Here is a 24,829-nt window from a genome sequence, read left to right on the forward strand (position 1 = left end):
CTTGTAGATTCTTAAGGCACAAGCTGCATTAGCTTTATAGCTTGGGTTTCTCGGGTCTTCATACACAGGCTAGAAATCTTTTTAGCTTGGATCCAGCACTTTCCCCAGTTCAATTCTTGTTCCTCACGTGGTTCCAGGAGTCTTCTCATGTGTGGAGTGAAGAACAACAGATGATGATACTCTGTGCCTTATAGAGCTTAAGCATATGTCGGGAACCCTTCGTTTCAAAACTTGGTTCCCAGACTGGTTTGTGAAAAAAATAGTGACATCCCATTGATCCCAAGATGGAGTCCAGAATCATGTGGCCTGGTCACATGTCCTTGTAGAGTCACATAAGCCATTACTTACAGGCTGCATTACTTACATGCATACAAATAGGATAATCATATTCAGCGAATCATAATTTTTCCAATGACACCTTACATGACCCATTTTGCATAAAATATGTAATAATTATGTTATAATCATATTATAATAATATCACTATGAAGAATATGGGGTGCAGTGTCACACCCTGCATGCAGGTTTGGGGTTCACCATACCAGTCCTTCCCTTTCTGTGGCTGGCTCCAGACTACTCCCAAAATGGCTTCTCTCCCACCCCACATAGGGCTCCCAAGAGAGGGCATCTCATTTCCTATTGGTCGGGCTAGCTCTTCTTCCCTGGCTTTCCCTTGTCAATCCTTTGACTGTGCCCCCTCCTCCGAGCAGGCATGCCTGCAATCCTCCCCCCAAGCCAACAGGGCCCCTGTTGTTCTAAATAGTCTCTCTCCCTCTGGGTTGCCTGACAGACTCTGAGTTTGCTGTTGGCTCCCTCTCCCTACCAGGGACAGTGTGCCCCTCCCTGAGTTACCTGCACACAGGGACCTAGGTGAGCTCCTTGGCCTTGGTTACACTAGTCTTCTAAAGTAACATCTGATTAGCTGCTGTGTTTTATTACTAAAAGCTGGGGTGATGGGAGAGCTGCTGAAACATTACCTTTATTCTCCCAGCTGCTTTCCAAAGTACCTTATGGAAGAAAGTGTCACATTTCATTAAACTGTATCATTCATATCCCACAAAGGGTTTGGAGATAATTTATAAATCTCATAATAATTTTCTACGCTACTCCATTTTTCATTCTTTTTAAGTTGCATGGTAATACTTTTTAAAATGCTTCTAAAGACCTTTGTACAGCTGGATCCTTGGGCTGGTGTATATTGGCACGGTTCCATTGAAGTCAATGGAGCATTGCCATTTTACACCAAATGAGGGTCTGGCCCATTATTTACAGTAGATATAAGCATTCAATTTCTGTGTCAGCAGTTAGCACTCTGTTAATTTGAATTGACTGGGTTACACTGCATGTTCTCAGACCTATCAGCTGTGCCTAAGGAAAATGCATATTGTCATTCTTTTCAGTCTCAGCATACCTCTAAGTCTGGGGTTATCTTATTTTTTACAGTTAATTGTACACACAAGAACTCTTGAAACTCCAGATGTATGAAGCGTTATATATGCTGAGGATAATCTCCCAAACTATAAATTTTTTCCTCCACTAGTTTTCACTGTGTGCTTCATTTTGGCTGCTTGTCACTCATTAGAAGGGTCAGTGAAATGTTTGGTTCTTGAAGGGTTCAGTGCTATATTACATGTGGTGTAAACATATTATAGGAGGTGTAAACACTAGTAAAGCAATAATTTATGGTGAATTATTGCAGACTGCAATTTTCTTAACTTTTTTATTCATATTTTTAATGATTTTTTGTACTCCTGGGATTGATCATAAATGGTTTCCTGTGAGTATTCAATACTCATTATACAAAATTCTAGCTCTGTTGCTTAGTTGTGATTGGTAGCAGAAGACAGAAGAAGGTGGTTTGTCTGCTCCCTGATGGGACAGCCGTAACTCTGAAGCCTGAGAAAGTCATGGAAACTATGAATCTCTCAGAGGGAGGTAGTAGTTTAGGGAGAGACAATGAGCAAGGTTAGGAAATTTCAGAAGTGAAAAGTGGATGAGGCGGCTCAGGGCGGGCCCCTCCCTGTACACTTGTGTCTCTGTGCAGGGCTCAGCCACAACTGATGAAGAGTATAGGCACTGCTATAGGTTACGGATAGTCTGTGCTGCTGGTGCTTGGCTCCCCAAAGTGGCATTGGCTCAATTCAGAGATAGAGCCCACTCTGCACCCTTTCCAAGGGTAGTAGAGCTTCCACTCAGTGTGTGCTCCCAGTCGGTCTCAGGGGGATTTATCACTGAGTCAGCCAAAATCTGAAACTCCTCGTGCTGCTCAGCTTCTCTTTCCCACACACCCACAATCTGGCCAGTGGCTTAAAGCCATAAGTTGGTCCCAGGTGCAATGTGCTTCTAGGACATCTTAAGTTTCAGCAATATTTTACTATGTGAGTCTACACTGTGAAAAGCTTCTGCTCTCCAGGAACTGGTACCAGATTGTAATTTGAGGTCCCACAGAATAATAAGGTTGAAAAAATACATTAAACAGAAAAAGCTATACACATTATGATTTGCCTAGGCAATAGAAATTACTCTATTTTAACTCCTGACATCATTTAAGCTCCTTGGAGCAGGAACCTTGTCTTCTAATCAACAGTAAAACATCACATACACCTTTGCTGCGATATAAATAAATAATAAAAAATAGAAACTATTATCCACAATGCTCAGTCATCCTATACAATCTGAATAGAGGTCTTCATGTCCACATACTCTATATTTAGCTCACAATAACGTTTCAGTAAATTTGGTCTTACAGTTCATACTAGTGGTTGGTATGACAGCTTGGTTAGCATATGATCAGCATTGTTCCTGGTAAACTCTCTAGAAATAGGCTGTGTTGGATGTGTGTCACTGGAACAAAGTGTGCCGTGTTTGAATTTGTATCAGTAATATTTCATGCTACACCTTAAACAAAACACATCAAACAAACAAACAAAAATCCCACAACCCATCCATTTGTGTAAGAGATTAGGTACATGTCTAAGTACCATTCAAGGATCACAATCTCTGGACACAATGCTCAGAGCTGCTTTGGGCTATTTAATGAAAGTGCCTGGACATTTGCTGCTTGCATAATGAATGAGATATCTCTTTATGTTGGACTCTCTCAAGATCCACAACCTAGGGTACCCATGATCCTGATGCTCCCAAACCTCCGATTTACCCAGCTGAACTGGAAGTAAGTCCTACAGCTGTAAAAGTTTCCTTGACATAAAATACATAACATGCCTCCTTAGAGATTTCAGCACCAACTTCTGTTGAGTCTGAACATTAAGAGGAGAGAAGGAAGGAATTTTTAGCAGCAGATAGCACAATGTATTATGTTATTAAATGACGGGGTGCTAACTATGGTTGTTATTTTAAGGAAAAGATATAGCAAAAAGCTATAGCACAACATACATAGAGCAGGAAACGAGAGGAATTGCTGTAGAGTTGTTTATGCATTATCTCAACTTTGCATTAATGTACATTACTAACATATACAGTCAGGAGAGAATCTTGCTGTTGTAGAGGGCTCAATTATGCATGCTTTAGAACCCAAGTATTCTGCTCAGCAGAGCATCTGGAATCTCTGCAAAGGGTAAAGGAATCCTTTCCCCCAGACAGACTGCAATCTTGGCTGCAGTCCTGCTCTGCTAATGGCAAGAGTAGATTCTACCTCCTTGTTGGGTAAGGACCTGTGGATCTTCCACCCTGTGTTGGAATGCACCCCTGTATTCACATTATACACACTATTGAAATAATCTTTGTAGAAGGCATGCCTTTGGAGGTATCATTTGAAAACTCATAACTTGCTGATCAGTAATATCAAGTTAAAACGCATATAGTGACATTATATGTAAAAATATAAACATAAGCTGAAATCATGACTGAAGTATGTTTTCCAGATAAGTCTGAGGAGTGGTTAAACCAATTTCTCAAAGACAAAGGGCAAGCTGACACCCTACCCAGGTGTCAACAAAGCTGATGGGCCATTGCCTACCAAGTGGCCATTCTTTGGAAAGAAATGAGTCAGTGGCAAAGAGATCTGCATCTTAGCAAAGAAACAGCATGGAGTCTCCTTCCTTCATCAGAATGCCCGTCTCCTGGTTCTTAGCTGGAAATGCTTTTGAAAGAGAGCCTAAAAAACTACATAAAGTGGGGGCAAACACCCAAAGACACCCTCTCCCTCTCTGTTTCTGGCATTGTATCTAAGAAGACAACGGAAAACAGCCTTTGGACTTGGGGAGAAGGGGTCCTGACCTAAAGAGTTTGGTCAGTAATGCAGTTGGAACCATATGGATTCTTTTTACTCCTGTAGATTTTATTATGTTTGTGTTTTGTTTTGTTCTGTTGGGGGCGGGGGGAGAGGGGGCTAGAGGGATGATTATTGCCTACGTTTAGAGAATGTTAGGTGTAACTGGCTCTCATGCACCCTTTCTAAACTCCCTTGCAAAATTCCCATTTCCTGTTCATGTTCATTAGCTCCTCTGGTATCTTAGGCTATGTCTACACTACAGAATTAGGTCGGATTTATAGAAGCCGGTTTTATAGAAACCGGTTGTATGCAGCCGATTGTGTGTGTCCCCACCTAAAATGCTCTAAGTGCATGAAGTCGGCGGACCGCGTCCACAGTACCGAGGCTAGCGTCGACTTCCGGCGCATTGCACTATGGTACCTATCCCACAGTTCCCGGAGCCTCCGGCGCCCATTGGAATTATGGGTTGAGATCGCAATGCCCGGATGATGCAAAGCAGTGCCGCGAGGGGTTCTGGGTACATTGCGTCAGGCCCCTCCCCCGCCGTCACAGCAACGGCAGACAATAGATTCGCGCCTTTTTACCTGGGTTACCTGTGCAGACAACATACCACGCCAAGCATTGAGCCCGCTCAGCTCAGCTTACCGTCACCATATCTCTTCCGGGTGCCGGCAAACGTGGGACTGCATTGCTAAACAGCAGCAGCAGCTTACTGCCTTTTGGCGGTAGACGGTGCAGCATGACTGGTAGCCTTCATTGGCGATCTGGGTGCAGGCAGCTGTGGGGCTGGCAGCCGTGGTGCTGCATTGCACCAGCCCCTTGCCTTTTGGTAGAAGATGGTTTATTACGACTGGTATCCGTCGTCGTCGTACTGCAGCGGCTGTCGATCATGGGCACCCGGGCAGACAATGATGGTTATCAGTCGTAGTATGCTATTTTCTGCCAGGCGCCCTGTTGGATCATTGCATGTTAGCAGAGTCGTAGCATGCTATTTTCTGCCAAGTGCCCAGTATTGTCTGCTAAGCACCCAGAAGAGGCCGATGGCGATCTGGGTGCTGGCAGACATGGGGCTGGCAGACGTGGGGCTAGATTGCTACACAGCAGCAACCCCTTGCCTTTTGGGCAGTAGATAGCATATTACGATTGGTACCCATCATTGTCATATTGCAGTGGGAATCAGATCGTGCAATAGACCTGAAGGCTTACTGCCAAGCGCCCAGTATTTGCTGCCAAGCACCCAGAAAATGCCAAGGGCTATCAGTCATGCTGCACCGTCGTCTTAAGATGTAAAAAATAGATTTATTCTCCATTCATTTGCTTCCCCCCTCCCTCCTGCTAAACCCAGGCTTTTGAGTTCAATCTTGGGGGGGGGGGCATTCTGTGTGCCAGTTGTTTGTGTTTCTCCCTGATGCAAAGCCACCTTTCTTGATTTTAATTCCCTGTACCTGTACGCGGTGTCACTCGCCCCTCCCTCCCTCTCTCCCTCCCTCCCTTCTTCCCCTGGTCCGTCAGATACTACTTTCGCGCCTTTTTTCAGACCAGACGCCATAGCCAGCACTGGGATCATGGAGCCCGCTCAGATCACCGCGGCAATTCTGAGCACTATGAACACCACGCGCATTGTCCTGGAAAACATGCAGAGCCTCCTGGACATGCCAAAGCCAAACCAGGACCAGCTGAGGAGGAGGCGATTGCAGCGCGGCGACGATAGTGATGAGGAAATTGACATGGACCTCTCACAAGGCACAGGCCCCAGCAATGTGGAAATCTTGGTGTTACTGGGGCAGGTTCATGCCGTGGACCGCCGATTCTGGGCCCGGGAAACAAGCACAGAGTGGTGGGACCGCATCGTGTTGCAGGTCTGGGACGATGCCCAGTGGCTGCGAAACTTTCGCATGCGTAAGGGCACTTTCATGGAACTTTGTGACTTGCTTTCCCCTGCCCTGAAGCGCCAGAATACCAGGATGAGAGCAGCCCTCACAGTGGAGAAGCGAGTGGCGATAGCCCTGTGGAAGCTTGCAACGCCAGACAGCTACCGGTCAGTCGGGAATCAATTTGGAGTGGGCAAATCTACTGTGGGGGCTGCTGTGATCCAAGTTGCCAGGGCAATGAGAGACCTGGTGATATCAAGGGTAGTGACTCTGGGAAACGTGCAGACCATAGTGGATGGCTTTGCTGCAATGGGATTCCCAAACTGTGGTGGGGCCATAGACGGAACCCATATCCCTATCTTGGCACCGGCGCACCAAGCCGCCGACTACATAAACCGCAAGGGGTACTTTTCAATGCTGCTGCAAGCCCTGGTGGATCACAAGGGACGTTTCACCGACATCAACGTGGGCTGGCCGGGAAGGGTACATGATGCTCGCGTCTTCAGGCAGTCTCTTCTGTTTCGAAAGCTGGAGGAAGGGACTTTCTTCCCGGACCAGAAAATAACCATTGGGGATGTTGAAATGCCTATCGTGATCCTTGGGGACCCAGCCTACCCCTTAATGCCATGGCTCATGAAGCCGTACACAGGCAGCCTGGACAGTAGTCAGGACCTGTTCAACTACAGGCTGAGCAAGTGCCGAATGGTGGTGGAATGTGCATTTGGCCGTTTAAAAGCGCGCTGGCGCAGCTTACTGACTCGCTCAGACCTTAGCGAAAAGAATCTCCCCATTGTTATTGCCGCTTGCTGTGCGCTCCACAATATATGTGAAAGTAAGGGGGAGACATTTATGGCGGGGTGGGAGGTTGAGGCAAATCGCCTGGCCGCTGATTACGCGCAGCCAGACACCAGGGCGGTTAGAGGAGCACAGCAGGGCGCGGTGCGCATCAGAGAAGCGTTGAAAACCAGTTTTGTGACTGGCCAGGCTACGGAGTGAAACTTCTGTTTGTTGCTCCTTGATGAACCCTCTGACCCTCCCCCACCACCCTGTTAACTCTACTTCCCTGCAAACCAACCACCCCACCCTCCCCTACTACCCTCCCCCCTTCGAGCACCACTTGCAGAGGCAATAAAGTCATTGTTGCTTCACATTCATGCATTCTTTATTACTTCAGCACACAACTAGGGGGATAATTGGAAAGGTAGCCCGGGATGGGTGGGGGAGGAGGGAAGGAACAGGACACACTCCAATTTAAAACTTTAAAACTTATTGCACTGGAAATCATCTAGGGTGGAGTGAGTGGGTGGCCGAAGGCCCCCCCACCGTGTTCTTGGGCGTCTGGGTGAGGAGGCAATGGGACTTGGGGAAGGCTGCTGGTTACAGAGGGGCTGTAGCGGCGTTCTCTGCTCCTGCTGCCTTTCCTGCAGCTCAACCATACGCAGGAGCATATCACTTTGATGCTCCAGCAGCCGGAGCATCGACTCTTGCTTTCTGATTACAAGTTGACGCCACCTCTCCTCTTCAGCCCGCGTTTCAGCACGCAACTTCTCCTCTTGAGCACGCAACTTCTCCTCTTCAGCCCGCGATTCAGCACGCCACCTCTCCTCTCGCTCATATTGGGCTTTTTTAAAATCAGTCATTGACTGCCTCCACGCATTCAGCTGTGCTCTGTCAGCGTGGGAGGCAGTCTGAAGTTCAGTAAACATTTCGTCACGTGTCCTTCGCTTCCTTCTTCGAATATTCACTAGCCTCTGCGAAGGAGTAAGATTTGCAGCTGGTGGAGAAGGGAGAGGTTGTTAAAAAAGATACATTTTAGAGAACAATGGGTAGACTCTTTCACGTTAGATTTTGCTGTTCACAACATCACACAGCACATGTGCTTTCGTTACAAGGTCGCATTTTTCCTCTTATATTGAGAGTCTCCTGGTTTGGTGTGAGAGATCACTCACGCAGTGCCAGGACACAGATTTCAGCTTGCAGGCAGCCATGGTAAGACATATAGTCTTTGGGCTTTTTTAACCTTCTTAACATGTGGGGATGGTTTCAAACAGTTCTGCCCTCATTTCCCATACCAAGCACCCGTGCCATTTAAAATGGGTTTGCAATGTAAAAGGAGGGGCTGCGATTTCAGGTTTAACATGCAGCACAAACCCAACTAACTCCCCTCCCCCTCACACCCAATTCTCTGGGATGGTCACTTCACCCCTCCCCCCCACCGCGTGGTTAACAGCGGGGAATATTTCTGTTCAGCAGAGCAGGAAGGGGCACCTCTGAATGTCCCCTTAATAAAATTGCCCCATTTCAACCAGGTGACCGTGAATGATATCACTCTCCTGAGGATAACAAAGAGCGATAAGGAATGGATGTTGTCTGCATGCCAGCAAACACCGGGACCATACGCTGCCATGCTTTGTTATGCAATGATTCCAGACTACGTGCTACTGGCCTGGCGTGGTAAAGTGTCCTACCATGGCGGACGGGATAAGGCAGCCCTCCCCAGAAACCTTTTGCAAAGGCTTTGGGAGTACATGAAGGAGAGCTTTCTGGAGATGTCCCTGGAGGATTTCCGCTCCATCCCCATACACGTTAACAGACTTTTCCAGTAGCTGTACTGGCCGCGATTGCCAGGGCAAATTAATCATTAATCATTAAACACGCTTGTTTTTAAACCATGTGTAATTTTTGCAAAGGTACACTCACCAGAGGTCCCCTGTGTGCCCTCAGGGTCTTGGGTCAGTTCGGGGGTTACTGTTTCCAGGTCCAGGGTGACAAACATATCCTGGCTGTTGGGGTAACTGGTTTCTCCGCTTCCTTGCTGCTGTGAGCTATCTATGTTCTCTCCATCCTCATCTTCCTCGTCCGCCGAACCCGCTTCCCCGTTTGCAGAGAGGGACTCATAGAACACGCTTGGGCTAGTGGTGGCTGCACGCCCTAGAATGGCATGCAGCTCCGCGTAGTAGCGGCATGTTTGCGGCTCTGCCCCGGACCTTCCGTTTGCGTCTCTGACTTTGTGGTAGGCTTGCCTTAGCTCCTTAATTTTCACGCGGCACTGCCGCGCGTCCCTGTTATGGCCTCTGTCCTTCATGGCCTTGGAGATCTTTTCTAATGTTTTGCCGTTTCTTTTACTGTTTCGGAGTTCGGCGAGCACTGCTTCATCTCCCCAGATGGCGATCAGATCCTGTACCTCCCGTTCGGTCCAGGCTGGAGCTCTTCTGCGATCCTGGGACTGGGACTGGGACTCCATCATGGTTACCTGTGCTGATGGGCTCTGCATGGTCACCTGTGCTCTCCACGCTGAGCAAACAGGAAATGAAATTCAAACGTTCGCGGGGCTTTTCCTGTCTACCTGGCCAGTGCATCTGAGATGAGAGTGCTGTCCAGAGCGGTCACAATGAAGCACTGTGGGATAGCTCCCGGAGGCCAGTAATGTCGAATTCCGTCCACACTAACCCAATTCCGACCCCCTAAGGCCGATTTTATCGCTAATCCCCTTGTCGAGGTGGTGTTAGGAAACCGGTTTAAAGGGCCCTTTAAGTCGACAGAAAGGGCTTCGTAGTGTAAACGTGTCCAGGCTTAAGTCGATTTAACGCGGCTAAAGTCGACCTAAACTCGTAGTGTAGACCAGGCCTTAGAAACTGGCTTTTTAAACCCCTGTTCTCCCTGAGTAGTCCCACCCTGGGTTAACAGTTAATGGATCCTAAAGGGATTAGGGACCGGAGCCTAGTTAAGTAGCTCTTCGCCTTGCTTAGAGTTCTTATAATCCTCTTAGAAATATCTGTATGCCCCTCAAACTCTGCATTCATACTGTGTCCAGTACAGGAGCACATTACTGTAGGTATAGGAAGACCAGAGTTGAAAGCCATCTGGAAAAGATCTGTAACTGCAGCAGGGACTGGTTAATAAAACAAAGACATCTGAAACAAAAAACCAAGTAAAGAATGTCCCCATTGATTAGAAAGTGAAAGGAAATGTAAAACTAATTTCCCTCTGCCTCTCAGGAGGCATAGTACATAATATATGTGGCTATTTACTTACAGAGAACAAAACTGCTGACAGAATATCCTGCATTCACATTCATGGAACTGTTTAAATCTATTTGGAACATCCCTGTACCTGAAATATTTAATCTTTCAGTGTTAATTTCAATATGTGACAGCCTAGCACAGCACTATTAAATGCACACAGAATTGCTGTTATTTAGAACCCTGTTGTTTCTGATAATTATCAGCTAGAAAGTGTGCTTAAGTTGAGTACCAGGAAGTCTTGTGTTTATGTCTCCTTAATGAGAGAAATGCACCATACTAGAGGTAAGTGATTATGATGATAAGCTGCTTCCTGCTGTTTGACCTGTCGAGAAAGAGCTATAGAACCATAATCAGGAAGAATCAGATATCATAGAGCACATCTAAAAAAAAAGAATATGAATGGAACCTCCCTGAAACCTGCCAAAAGGTTTTTAAAGTAGATGTGAAGAACTTTTATGGAATACCCTTAAACTGTTGCAGGAAAACTCACGCAGATACAATATGTGTCTATATACACCTCTACCCTGCTATAACATGACCCGATATAACATGAATTCGGATATAATGCGGTAAAGCAGCACTCTGGGGGGTGCAGGGCTGTGCGCTCCGGCGGATCAAAGCAAGTTTGATATAATGCGGTTTCACCTATAACACGGTAAGATTTTTTGGCTCCCGAGGACAGCGTTATATCAGGGAAGAGGTGTATTTATATGTGGGGGAAGTATGATCTTGGGAGTAAGCCATAGTACTGGGACTCTGGAAAACTGGATTCTATTCTCAGCTTTTCCACTGACTTCTTGTGTGACCTTGAACAAGCCACTTACAAAGCTGAGTGAAATTCAGAGGACCAGTAAAAGGCCTTTGCTTCACTCAAGTTCTGCTTACGTTTTATTTTGAGAGCAAGAAAAGTTTCAGCGGAATACATAGATGATGAAAACTCATTATTGTTAATGTGAATGGCTGGTTTAATTCCCCTGCCCATCATGCTGAAATTTTATGCTTTACATCATCCTTTGTGGACTGCTGAGCTCTATTTTATAAACTGTATTTTGAGTGCATTCCCTTTGATGAGACAGATACTGAAAAGAAAGCTGTGAGTCTCTGTCTAATGCATATTTCTTTTTACATTTTCTTCTGGAGATAATGTCTTGATTGTAAATGATTTCTTTGTTGCTAGTACGGTATATTAAACATCAGTTAATGTGGCTTTTAACTAAATGCCAATAAGACATTAAAGAGGAACTTTCATGCTGGAGAAAACTAATTTAAACATGAGTTAATTTCATATTCATGGGGTTTTAGATTTCTCCTTGCCTGTTTTGTTAATAATTAACAGTTATATTTCATCAGGAGATTATCAGTCTTGCGAGGTACCAAAACTTACTTAGCTTAAAGTTGTTTTTGTTCCTTGCAAGTGTTGCATGATTTCTCCACATTTCATTTGCTATAGCAACTATAATAGACTCTTGCTGTCCAGCTGATAGTAAGCAGTCATTTTCTCATGGCATGAGAACATTGTCGTAACCTTGCTGTATACATAGTGCACACCACTTGTGCAGTTATCTCTAGGAGAGTGATTACTTTGATAGGCATGTGCAGGTTCAAACAAACAGTCTTCTTGAATGGTAGAAAAGCCCTTTCAATAAAGAAATAAACCCTGTCTGCTATGCTACCATTATAGCATGCCACCAGGCTATTCACAGTCCTACTGAACAGTGGCTTGTTTTATTCAATAAGAAAAAGAAATAAAGCTGGTACCACTGAAGGATCTCTCTTTCACTGCAGAGATCTTTCCATGGGCAGGTTAAGCTGTTTTGGGCACAGATTATGCTGGCAGGGCAGTGCGGAGCGTCCACACTATGCTAGACAATCTGACTCAAGAAAAGCCTAAGAACCTGATTCTCATTTACATTAAGGTCCCTTTGCACTGCTCCGGCATCCACTTTAAAACCCCTTTATGCTGCCAGAGTGGTATAAAGGGGCTTTAGCATAAAAGAGAATCAGGTCCATAAATACTAAATACTTCAAATAGTCTAAGCTAGTCAACATGGAAGCAGAATGCTGAGAGAGATTATTATCCACTTGCCCTTGTGAAAACCTCTTCCACTTCTGAGCAAGCAAGTGCAGAGGAAGACACAGTTTTCCACACCATTTAATTCCTGCAGTGCCATTCTTCAGGGGGAGCAAAGCCTGAGTGAAATAGCTGCGGTGTGGAGGCTCTGCACCTGTCATGCATCATGAGGGTTTCTCTGTGCCTCTTCCAAATAGGCCAGTACAGAATGACCCGGTGAGGGTGTGATGGTTTGCTGGGTGCTGAGGACTTTGAATCACTCTGTTACCCCCCTGCCTTCAGCAAGAGAGAGACTTGCTTGTGCTTAACTGGGTGTCCCTGAGACCTTCAACCTGTTAGCCACCCAAACAATCTCCTCAGGGCTCTTCCAGCCCTTATGTTGCCTTGCAGGTTAACAATAGTTACACCCCAGTCCCTGAACCCCTCTGAAGCATTCCCCTGTAGTGTTCAGCCACTGATCCACTGAAACAGCCACAGTAATACCAGATCTGCTGTCTCCAGGGTAACGGTACACACGTCAGCCTGTTGGATTCAACTGAAAATCAGCTCCTATATAACATCACAGTACTGAGATATGTTTATAGTGAAAACAATCATAAGTTTATTATCAAAGGCTAAGATTTAAGAACTAGTGAGTAAGGATAATAGGAACAACAACAAACTTAGGCTAACCATCTGTCTAAAAGTAATCTTATCTCACCTAAATGTCCTTTATAGTGCTTCCAACCAGGGCAGGTTGGGATTCAGTTTTCATGAATGTAATCACACTGCCCAGTTACTTCCTCAGGCGCTGAATAAAGGGGTGTCCTTTTGCCTTCTCCTTATATTCCCCAAAGTTCATTGTTTTCCACCTGAGTCAGGATGACCCCCTGTGGTTTATCCCTCGGTGTGCTGACTCCATGTTGTCTTCACATCCTCCTGTTGACTTTGGATGTAAATGATGTTTCCATTCTGTTGACTTACAATGCTTAATTTACATGTGAACTATGGTAGACAGATGAACATACCTCCTCTCTCTGGCAGAAACCTGTTTGTTAACCCTGCCTTGATTATACACACACACAACTTCTTACATAATGTCATTGTGAAATGTATGTACAGAGTCTAATGTTCAGCATGATTCTGGCTTCCATTTAAGACTTCACACAGTATTCTTTGTGGATAAATGCTATGAAAGCAATATGCTAGGTATAGTGAGTTTGTCAGGGCCATTAGGAGTTGCTGTTACAGAACAGTGAACCCTTTGCCAGTTGGCATTGAGGGTTCTTGGAGTCACAGAGGGCAGGGCAGGGGAGATGCTGCTGATTCCACATAAGCTTGGATCCCATGGTTCAAAAGCCTCAAATAAGTACTACATTGTAGATCTGAGGCCTGTATGAGATGGTGATAAGTTCTATCCCATGCACCCCTATTTACTACCTACCACAAAGCCCGATTACTCAAGATGTATACAGGAAGAGGTAAGTTTCTCTCTTAATACAGAAAGTCACAACACATAAATAAAATACTATAATGACAGCATTTAAAATACAATCCTTGTTTAACAAAATTGTTACAAGTGACAGTATTGAAAGTTGCATTGCTAAAAAAATCCACACACACACACAAATATAACCTGCCCCTAAAAAGTCCTAGGATAAGCATTAATTTGTCCATTAGCAAATGGTAAAGCAATAATGCAAATAATGGTAAAGTGCCAACAAAAATCCTTTACAAACATTCCTGGTTCAAAGTATCAAATACTTTCCTGTTGTAGTATTTTTCTGGTTGCTTTCAAGTAGTGTATTATCCACTGTAGGATATGGATATGGAGCTATTTTTCTTTGAGATTGCCTTTAGTACCATATTGAGATGAGAGCATATATTTATTCTGTGTAGCTACTTTTTTCAGAGGCTTGAAAGGAGTTCTCTGGGAACGATTTCCCCACAGGAACTGCAGCAACAGAAGATCAGAAAATAAAGCTGTCAAAGGCTAACATGTTCTTGTTGACTGACTCCATGTTAAATTACTCTCTTTTATACATTATGAATAATATGGAGGTTTGTAGCTAGTGTACAGATATGTTTGTAAAGGATTATAATTTAGAGATGCTCCCTCAAAAGGGACAGTTATGAATATAGGAATGTGGAGATGTGCCCTGGAGGCGGGTGGGGTGGGGGTGGGAACACCACATGGCTATGGGTTGCAGTTCATCACAGTAGCGCTTCAGTTTGTTTTATTAAAGTTGTATTCCTTTCTCATTCACTGCTTTGTCATTTAATGAACCCCAAGATTGTTCCACGGTGTCAGAAATGCTGAATGAGAAAGAAACTGCAGTCATTTTGAAGTTAACTCCTGTGTTTGCAACTGAAAGCAGAGATAAAGGGAGGCACCAGAGAAGCACATGGAGCACCAGGCACAGAGGCTTTTACATGTATTTGATGAGCACAATAGTAGTTTGACTAGCTTAAGAAGGTGAAAAAGCCAAAAATGGATGTGTTGCAACCTCCATCCTGTCTGCAATTGTCAGGCAATGTAGCAGAAAACTGGAAAACATTCAGACAGATTTGAATTATATTTAGCAGCCTGAGGGGCAGAAGAGAAAAATGATGAAGTTAAATCATCTGTCTTTTTGCATGTTGTTGGGGAGGACGCATTGGATATTTATAACAATTTTAAATTTGAATAAGGGGAAACCATGAAGTTAAGTAAAATGCTGACTAAATTTGAGGAACACTGAATGCCAAAAAGGAATGAAACCTTTGAGAGACAAAAATTTTTCACATGCATGCAAAAAACTGATGACACCATAGAGCACTATGTCACAGAATTAAGGAAACTCAGTAAAACTTGCAACTTTGGTGAGCTGACAGTCTCTGGTCAGAGACAGAATAATTTGTGGCATTGAAGACAATGTGTTAAGAGAGAAACTGCTCCATGAAGGAGACTTAACTTTAGAAAAAGCTCTCCGAAAATGCAGGGCAGCAGAAATTGTGAAAGCACAAGCCAAAAAGATGTATTCACCAGAAGGGATTATCCATGTACTAAGTACAAAAGAATCAAGCCAAAATAGGTCAAACGTGGAACCAGTTTCTGTGGAAAAGAGAGGAACCACTTGCTATGAAAACCAGTACTAAGGGGAAGATTGGATACAGATGGTCATGTGGAAGGTGTGGATCGCAGCGTGGCCTCAAACTGTGTTGCCTTTGGGAAACTCTGTCATAAATGTGAGAAAAATAATCATTTTGCAAAGTTCTTCAGATCCCAAATGCAGAAAATTCAAGTGCATTCAGTTAAAGACAATGTGATTGAGGAGTTTTTCATAGATATAATAGGATCAAGCAAGCCTGAAGAGAGGGACTGGCCTATGAAATTGAACGGAACAATTATTCCACTGAAACTGGACATAGGAGCTCAGGTTAATATTCTGTCCAAACAAGATGATGAGAGACTAATAATAAAACCAAAACTGGGACCAACAAAAATAAAAGTAACTGGTTATTCTGGAACAAATATACCAGTGAAGGTGACACAAATTTTAGGCCTGGCTGCATGTGAGAAACTCAATTTGGTAAAACAGATGCTCTCACTACAATATCATATTGAACATGGCTATGAGGCACTCTTCTGGGGATATCATGACCTGTTTCAATGGTTGGGTTACTTGCAGGGTGAACATACAATCCGGATAAACAAGCAGGTCTCCCCAGTTATCCATCCATGTGGAAAGGTGCCATTTGCACTCTGTGATAAACTCAAGGCTGAGCTTGCAAGGATAGAAACAATGCAAGTAATACAAAAAATTGAGGAACCAACAGAATTGGTGAGCTCCCTAGTCATTGTGGAGAAAAGTAATGGCCGCTATGCATATGCTTAGATTCCCAGAGACCTCAACAAGGTTGTAAAAAGAGAACATTCCAAACTACCAGTCAGAGAAGAGCTTATGGCTCAATTTGCAAATGCTCAATATTTCAATAAATTGGATGCATCCTCAGGTTTTTGGCAGCTAAAATTTACTGAAGAAAGCTCAAAACTATGCACATTTAATACCCCATTTGGAAGGTACAGATTCTTACACTTACCCTTTGGCATAGCTTCAGCACAAAACCATATATATGATCTATGACCATATTAATGGTGTTGACACCTGAATGGATGACAATGGGCTCAATGAAACAGGAGCATGATCATAGACTTTGGGAAGTCCTGGATGCAACTACTGCTGCAAACCTCAAATTAAGCAGGGAGAAATGTGTTTTAGGGGTTACAGAACTGACTTTTGTTGGGGACATTATTTCCAATGAAGGTGTAAAACCTGATAAGAGGAAGATTTCAGCCATTGAAATGATGCCATGTCCCCAGTCAAAGAAAGATATCCAGTGGTTCCTGGGAATGGATAATTATCTTAGAAAATTCATACCTAACCTATCTACCAAAGCAGCAGCTTTGAGAAAACTTCTAGAGAATAAAAATGAATGTTACTGGGGTGCAGAACAGGAGGAATCACGGGAAGATTTAACACAATAACTGATACAAGAACCATTGTTGAAATTCTATGCACCAGGAAGGCCTGGTTAAATCTCAGCAGATGCTTCACAGTCTGGGTTAGGTGCAGTGATTTTACAGAAATATGACGATTGTTGGCAACCAGTGGCATACGTATCCAAATCACTGACTGAGGAAGAAACCAGATATGCACAGATCAAAAAGGCACTTTTAGGAATATTGTTTGCCTGTCAGAAATTCAATCAGTATATTTATGCACAGACAGTGGAAGTTGAAATGGACCACAAGCCCCGATAATATTATTTAGCAAACCGCTAAATGACTGTACTGTAGGGATTCAAAGAATGATCATACAGCTGCACAAATATGATTTGATTGTGACCTAAGTTTCCTGTAAGCTGTGCGGCTGCGCAACAGCCTATTTAGCACCGCACAGGCGCTTAGAGAACCCACCCAGCCGGGACCTGCTGTGGCCCTGGGAGGGGAGGCCCGAACCCAGCCCCAGCCTGGATCTGCTGCGGCAGGCACTAATTGGTACAAATCTCACATCAGTTTGGGCATTGTTTGGTTCGTATTCTCACGCCTCATGGTGGAGAGGACTCTGATTGGTTTAGAGCCGAGAAGGAGCGCGGACTATCAGGCACCTCCTGCCGGTCCGGCCCGCCCACTCCAAGACATAATGTGTGCTGGAACTTGCAATCTGCGCTGGCCCACGTGCCCTGACCCCAGAGAGGCTTTGTGATTGGTTCTCGTTGGGCGATGAAACGTTGTTGCTAAGATAGAGGCTGCCGTAGTGGGGAGAAGCGCCTCTCCCCCTAGCCCAGGTGCTGCTCTGGGGAGAGAGAGCTGGAGGGAGTCCTCTCTCCCTGCCAAAAGCACCCTCGTACACCCCAAACTCCTCCTCCCTGGCCCACCCCACAGCCCGCACCCCTAGCCAGAGCCCTCACCCCTGCATCCCAACCCTCTGCCCCAGCCCTGAGCCTCCTCCCACACTCTGAACCCCTTGGCCCCACTCCCACCACATGAATTTTGTTATGTGTACTACAGTGGCGTAGCCAGGTGGAGGGAAGAGGGGGAGCGGGAAAAAAAGGCGTCACCCGCTGCAGCGCTTTTACTGATGGGGCAGCGCTCCGGGTCTTCGGCGGCACCTCAGCGGCGGGACCTTCACTTGCTCCGCAGGTCTTTGGCGGCATTTCGGCGATGAAGCTTCAGTGCCGCCGAAGACACCCGAAGCGAGTGAAGGTCCCGCCGCCGAAGACCCGGAGCGCTGCCCCATCAGTAAAAGCACCGCAGCGGGTGGCACCTTTTCCCCCCCTGCTCCTGGGTGAGTAAAATTAAAAAGGGGCCACTTGTGCTCGGTGGGGGAGCGGCTGCTCCCCCGCTCATCCCCTAGCTACGCTACTGGTGCACTAATACAAAGGTGATGTGTCACACATCACCTCCATATTGGTGCACATAACAAAATTCATTCTGCACATGTGTGGGAAAAATTAGAGGGAACACTTTTTTGACCTATATGCCGGATACATTCATGTTCACTGCAGATGCACTTTCCAGAGCAGTGGCTCCCACAAAACCAGAGAAGACTTTAGAGACAGAGATGCAAGCCTATGTAGATCTGATTGTAAAGTTAATTCCCATAGCTAGCAGGAAACTACAACAAATAAGAGAGGAAATGGAGAAAGGTGAATTATTGGGAATCCCTAAAGAAGCAATAAAGGATGTCCTGAAGAAATAAGCAGTTGCTGTCCAAGTATAAGAGACTATTGGAACTGCAGACATGAACTTACTGTGAATGATGGGGTGATTTTCAAGGGCAGTAAAGTTGTAATTCCAATAAGCCTCCAAAAAGAAAGGCTACAGAAGATCCATGAGGGTCTTTTAGGAATTGAGAAGTGCAAACAATGAGTACAAGAGGTGCTGTATTGGCCATGGATCAATCAGGACATCACTAATGTGATAGGAAACTGCTTTTCCTGCTTGAAATACAAGCCATGCCAACAAGCATAGCCACTGAAACTTCATCCAGTCCCACAAAGACCTTATGAAAAGGTTGGCACTGATTTATTTACCTGGAAATCAAAGAGTTATTTAATAATAATTTAATTAGATTGTTATTCTCTGTATCCAGAAATTTGCACACTGCACAGTACTAATAGTAAGTCAGTGATAGCCAGCATGAAGGGAATCTTCTCCAGACATGAAATTCCCAATAAAGTCTTTAGCAATAATGGGCTGCAGTTTTCCAGTGCAGATTTTAGGCAGTTTGCTATAGATTGGGATTTTCATCACAAAATATCATTACGCCCAATCAAATGGACTTGTGGAAAGGTCTATACGGACAGTAAAGAATCTTATGAAAAAGACTTCTGACAGTGGAGGTGATTTGTATAAAGCATTACTGGTTTACTGAAGTACACCCCTGGAGAATGGTTTTTCTATAGCTCTGATGTTAATGGGAAGAAGGATCAGATCTAATTTACCAATTACTGATAACCTGCTGAAATCTCATAACAATGAAACCATATGGAAGATGAAAGAAAATCAGAAGTGGAAGCAGAAATATTATTTTGACAAAAGAGCCTGTGTCCTTCCATCTCTTAACCCAGATGATAGAGTGTGCCTGAAGAATCACACCTCTAATACTTAGGGCCAAAGGGGTACCATTAAAGAACAGCTGCATCCAAGGTCTTATGTCGTCCAGACAGACCAGGGTGACGCATTTCGACATAATCGAAGGGATCTACGAGTAATCCCAGAAAGTTCAAACACATGGACAGCTGATGTGGACGCTTGGATTTCCCATCTGACTGATCCTTTACCATTGACACACAAAAGAAAAACTGTCAAGGAAGAAGAGAACAACTCAGACTCTAACGAAAGGCTGATACTGAGAAGATCAGAGCGGGAGATTAAACATTCTGAAGGACTCAGAGAGACTTGCTGACCTGCCTGGAGATGGAGTATTTGAGGAAAGGGAGTGGTAAAGACTCATTCAAGAGTGATGTGCTGGTAACCTCCCTTTCTAGGTAGTTAACACATTGGGTTTATGGAAACCTACTACATGGATTGAGAATTTAATGTATGTGTTATTAGATAGCTGTTAGCTGTTTATATATATATGAGTTAATTTGTTTTTCTTTAAGAGGGAAGAAGTAGAGATATGTTTGTAGAAGATTATAATTTGGAGATGCTCTCTCATAAGGGACAGTATTATGAACATAGGAATTTGGAGATGTGCCCTGGAGGTGGGGATTGGGAACACCGCATGGCTGTGTGCAGCTGTTCACCACAGTAGCTCTCCAGTTTGTTTTTAATAGTTTTATTCCTTTCTCATTCACTGATTTGTTATTTAATGAACTCCAAGATCATTACAGCTAGCATCTTACTGCTAGGTGGGTGGGCATGCTATGGTCATAGAATATAGAAGGCAGAGTGATCGTAACTCCTTATTATTAACAATTTTTAAACTATTTTGGAGAGAATGAGAGAAAAGGGTCGGATTGTCCTCTAAGGCCGTAGTCCTGCAAAGATTCACGCACATATGCACTGAGTAGCCCATTGAAATCAGTGGGACTATTTGCAGTGTGTAAAGTTAAGCATTCACATCTGTTTCTGCATATCAAGGCCGAAATCCATTGAAGTCATTGGAGTTCCACTGTTATAAAACCACTGTAAATGAGAAAAGAATGAGGCCTAATAGGTGGGTGGACAGTGATGATGATGACTCTCATCTCCTAACATATTCCTGAGATTACAACACTAATAAGACATTTATTATTTAGCCTGGGGGGGAAAAGTGAGTTTCTTATGATTCATTACAGCTAAATAAGCTTCCATCTTTTGCTTTGGTATAGACAGCTGCAGTTATAATATTTGCCCATAGCCCATGCTAGAGTTAAGACTGGGGTGTGGTTTCCATCCCCTCTTTTCATTTTATCATAGCTTTATCAAACAATTTCCTTTCAGGCACAAACTTTCCATACTTGATCTCAGTCCAACGTGCATTTTTAGTTAGTTAGTCACAGCGGATATTTTTAGTAAAAGTCATGGACAGATCACGGGCCCGTGAATTTTTGTTTATGGCCCGTGACCTGTCCATGACTTTTACTAAAAATACCCATGACTAAAACGTAGCCTTAATGATTACCTGTTCTGTTCATTCCCTCTGGGGCACCTGGCATTGGCCACTGTTGGAAGACAGGATACTGGGCTAGATGGACCTTTGGTCTGACACAATATGACCACTCTTATGTTCTGATATTCTCTCTTTAAAATAAAGGAGGTTCTAGTAGTTGCAGAGAAACGCTTGAAGACGTGCACCTGAATGGCTCAAATATCCGAAGGCAAATAAAAAGAACCCAATGTTAACTATTTTTTAAAATGTCATGATTTTTAAGTGTAACATGATTGTGGGAGGCCTGACTTATGATTTTTGAATATTTGGGGTTGGTACTATGCCCAACAGAAAGCATTTGCAGAATCAGACCACTAGACTAAGATTTTTGGGGAAGAGACTATTATTTTCTTAACTGTCTGTTTTAGCCTAGCTCACTGAGAGTGGGGTATAAATAAAATAATAGCAATTAATAGCCTAATTAAATGTCTGTGAAATGTGGCCAAATTCATCCCTGATGGAATAAATCACGGTTGAATTTGGCAATTTATTTGTAAGCAGAAGCCACCTTTGACAAAGTTTGAAGTAAGCTGTTGTGAAGCAGCAAAAACATTTGATTTTTAAGGAAATACTTAAAAGGAACAAAATCTGGATTTACTCTCAGACCATATTCTAGTCAATGCTTTTTGGTCTGCCTGACATTTTCTAATGAGTACATATACAATAACCTTGTTCATCTCATTGCAAAGAGTGCATCAGAATGATTTTATTTTGGGACTCAATCACACGCTGAGAAATTTTTCCCAAAATGTGAAGGCTGCATGTAGTACACAAGTTCTTTTTTGGAGTGAGATTTTCTTGCTTTCCTGTAAAGCTTTGTTTTTTCTGGTTTTCTCATACAAAATGAGAGTCATTTTAGTCAGAATGTGCCCAAGGTGAACTTCCATTTACCCAGCACATTTACTAGTATTATGGATTGCTTGTCCACAAGGTAATTATGTTCTCTTGGTTTGACATTGAAAAATGAGGCCAATCACACAATAGGAAATCAAGTCAATTTATTAAAGCTTCGGTTCAGCAAAATTTTATATGACATGTTTTCATGCTGCAGAAACCCACAAAAGACTTGGGAAATGAGCTCCCATGGTTTTCAACAGACTTCTGCACCGTGGGAGAATAAGACATTCTTCACTGTGCTGGTCCTCACATGCATACACTCTGTTTTTTAGGGGGGAAAAGCCAGTTTCATACTGTTATAAACAAAGCATGGTTTTGTGACTTCAGTAAAACCTTAGAGTTATGAATACCAGACTTACGAACTGACCAGCCAACCATAAACGTCATTTGGAACTGGAAGTACGCAACCACGAAGCAGCAGAGACAAAAAATAAGAGAAGCAAATACAGTGCAGTACTGTGTTAAACCTAAACTACTAAAAAAAATTAAGGGAAAGCAGCATTTTTCTTCTGCATAGTAAAGTTTCAAAGCTATATTAAGTCAATGTTCAGTTGTAAACTTTTGAAAGAACAACTGTAATATTTTGTTCAGAGTTACAAACAACCTCCATTCCCGAGGTGTTCATAATTCTGAGTTTCTACTGTATCTGATGATACTGGTGCAGTATGTGGACTATAAATCACTTGGTCATCTTCTTTCTTCACTAGTGTCAGTGTGTGTAAGTTATAATATATATTTATACACAAATAATGGATGCAACTTCTTGGGTAGACTGGCAAGCACACAGAGAACAGGGATGGTCATAATGTGAGTTCTGTGCTCCCTGAGTACAAAGTGTGTGGGGGCACTGCAAACAGCACTCAGTACCCCACAGGGGATCTGGCATGGTTCCTCCCAACCTACACACCACCAACTGGTTGCAGGGTTGTGTTGAGGGAAGCACATACCATACACCTTCTACTGGCCAACTGTGCTTTCTTCTGCATATATGGAGAAATTTATGCTTGTGTAACACCGAGAGACCCTGGTCGTTGGCAGGCGGGATCAAACTTGGGATCTCTGAAGCTTAGTGCATGAGCCTCTACCACATGAACTAAAAGCCATATGGCTCTTAGCTAAGGTTGTAGAGCAGACTCATTAATCTCTAAGTGGTCTCAGTGCCACTAGAGGGGACAGAGCACCACACCCAGGAGGTGTGTGGGTTACACCTGCTCTTGGCATCTGCAGACATAATGCCCTCAGCCACCATTCCTCAGGTATTGCTCATTCTTCTCATCCCAGTGTGGCTCAGCTCACAGGGCCAAATTATACCTTCAGATAAACATATGCATGTCCTGTTGAAGTCAATGGGAGTTTCACAGCTGTATCTGAGAGCAGAATTTTGTCCACTGAGACTTAATTTAGGCCATGATTCAGCAAGGTATTTAAGCATGTATCTAGCTTGAAGTGCATAATTAGTCCCATTGGATTTAAGGTTAAGTACATGCTTAAGTACCTTGCTGAATCAGGGCCATAGTAAAAATGTAAATATTGTAATGTATTCATTCTCACCTGAAAAAATTACCTATTGGGGTTAGAAATCTGTGCATTAAATTAAAGAATTGATCAGTTTTTAAAAGTTATTCATCAAATAAGTGTCTACCTTTTCCCTGTCTACCTAATCCACTAGTTCCTCATCAAAGAGTAAATCAGAGACTAATATGTGAATCAAAGCAGAGCTCCTGAGCTGGAGAATTTGTTATGCCAATATGAGGGGAAATGACTTTCCTATATTCCAAAGTATTCCCAAATTCCTGAAAATCCCTGAAGTGGAGAGACTCTTACCCAAAAATATTATTCCAACATTTCAGTAAATTAGGGCATCCTGAATACAATTTAAAAATAAACTTTTTTCACCCATGTATTTTGCCAAAAGGTAACTATGGAAATACAGAGCATCTGTTTTACCCTCTCTGCATGAGGGAAGCATTTGGACCATTCCAAAGTGGTACAGTATTTTCAGTGAGATTTAATTTGAGTTAGGAGCTAAGGGAAGGCAGTCAGATAACAGGCAGAGGGCTTTTATTCCCCCCCCCAGTGATAATAGGAATTATCTGTGCATGAATAAGAGAAGAATATAGAGTGTTATAAAGGAGAACCTTACAAATGGCCCCAAAAGTATCCGGGAGGTTCTTACACAGAATAGACTCAGCTTTAACTGATGGCCACCTTTCTTGGTAGATATTAATACTGTTCCCAGTAGGAAAAGTGATTTAAGGTAGGCACCTCCATAATTACATTTCTTTTTAATCAAAAAGAAATTAGATTTGATGACTGTACCCAGGCTTGAATTCTTCCAGGTCATGTCATAAGTCTAATGGATAATCCAATCAGCAACCAAAACAATGAGCAAATGCAGACCTTTTGCTGCCTGCCTCAGCTGCTCTGAGAGGGCTCTGCTGGCTGCCGCATGCTGCTGACATTCACCCTTGTACAGTGAGATTTAATTTTAACATCTCACACATAAATGGACAAGGCATGAACTTAAAATGGATATCCAAGAACTGGATGTCTTGAGAGAAAATCTTACTACAGTATTTTTAGTGTTGAATGGCAGTAGCCTATTTAGTTTTGTAGATTTAAAGAGAGAGAGTCTGCTTGTTAATGTTGAGGTCCACACTGTGAGCAGCCCCTTTGCCAAAGCACTCAGAAAGCTTCTCTCTTGCACATCTGGACAATAACAGTCCCTGCACTCCCTGTGTTCTGTGTGGTGCAGGAACTACTTGCTTCAGGACTTGGGTCTGGTTCTGTTCAATATCTTCATCAATGATTTAGATAATAGCATAGAGAGCACACTTATAAAGTTTGCAGACGATACCTAGCTGGGAGGGGTTGCAAGTGCTTTGGAGGATAGGATAAAAATTCAAAATGATCTGGACAAACTGGAGAAATGGTCTGAAGTAAATAGGATGAAGTTCAATAAGGACAAATGCAAAGTACTCCACTTAGGAAGGAACAATCAGTTGCACACATACAAAATGGGAAATGACTGCCTAGGAAGGAATACTGCGGAAAGAGATCTGGGGGTCCAG

The sequence above is a fragment of the Terrapene carolina genome, unplaced genomic scaffold, assembly GCF_002925995.2.
Source record: "Terrapene carolina triunguis isolate 2854851 unplaced genomic scaffold, T_m_triunguis-2.0 Scaffold68, whole genome shotgun sequence".
NCBI classification, from domain to species: Eukaryota; Metazoa; Chordata; order Testudines; family Emydidae; genus Terrapene; species Terrapene triunguis.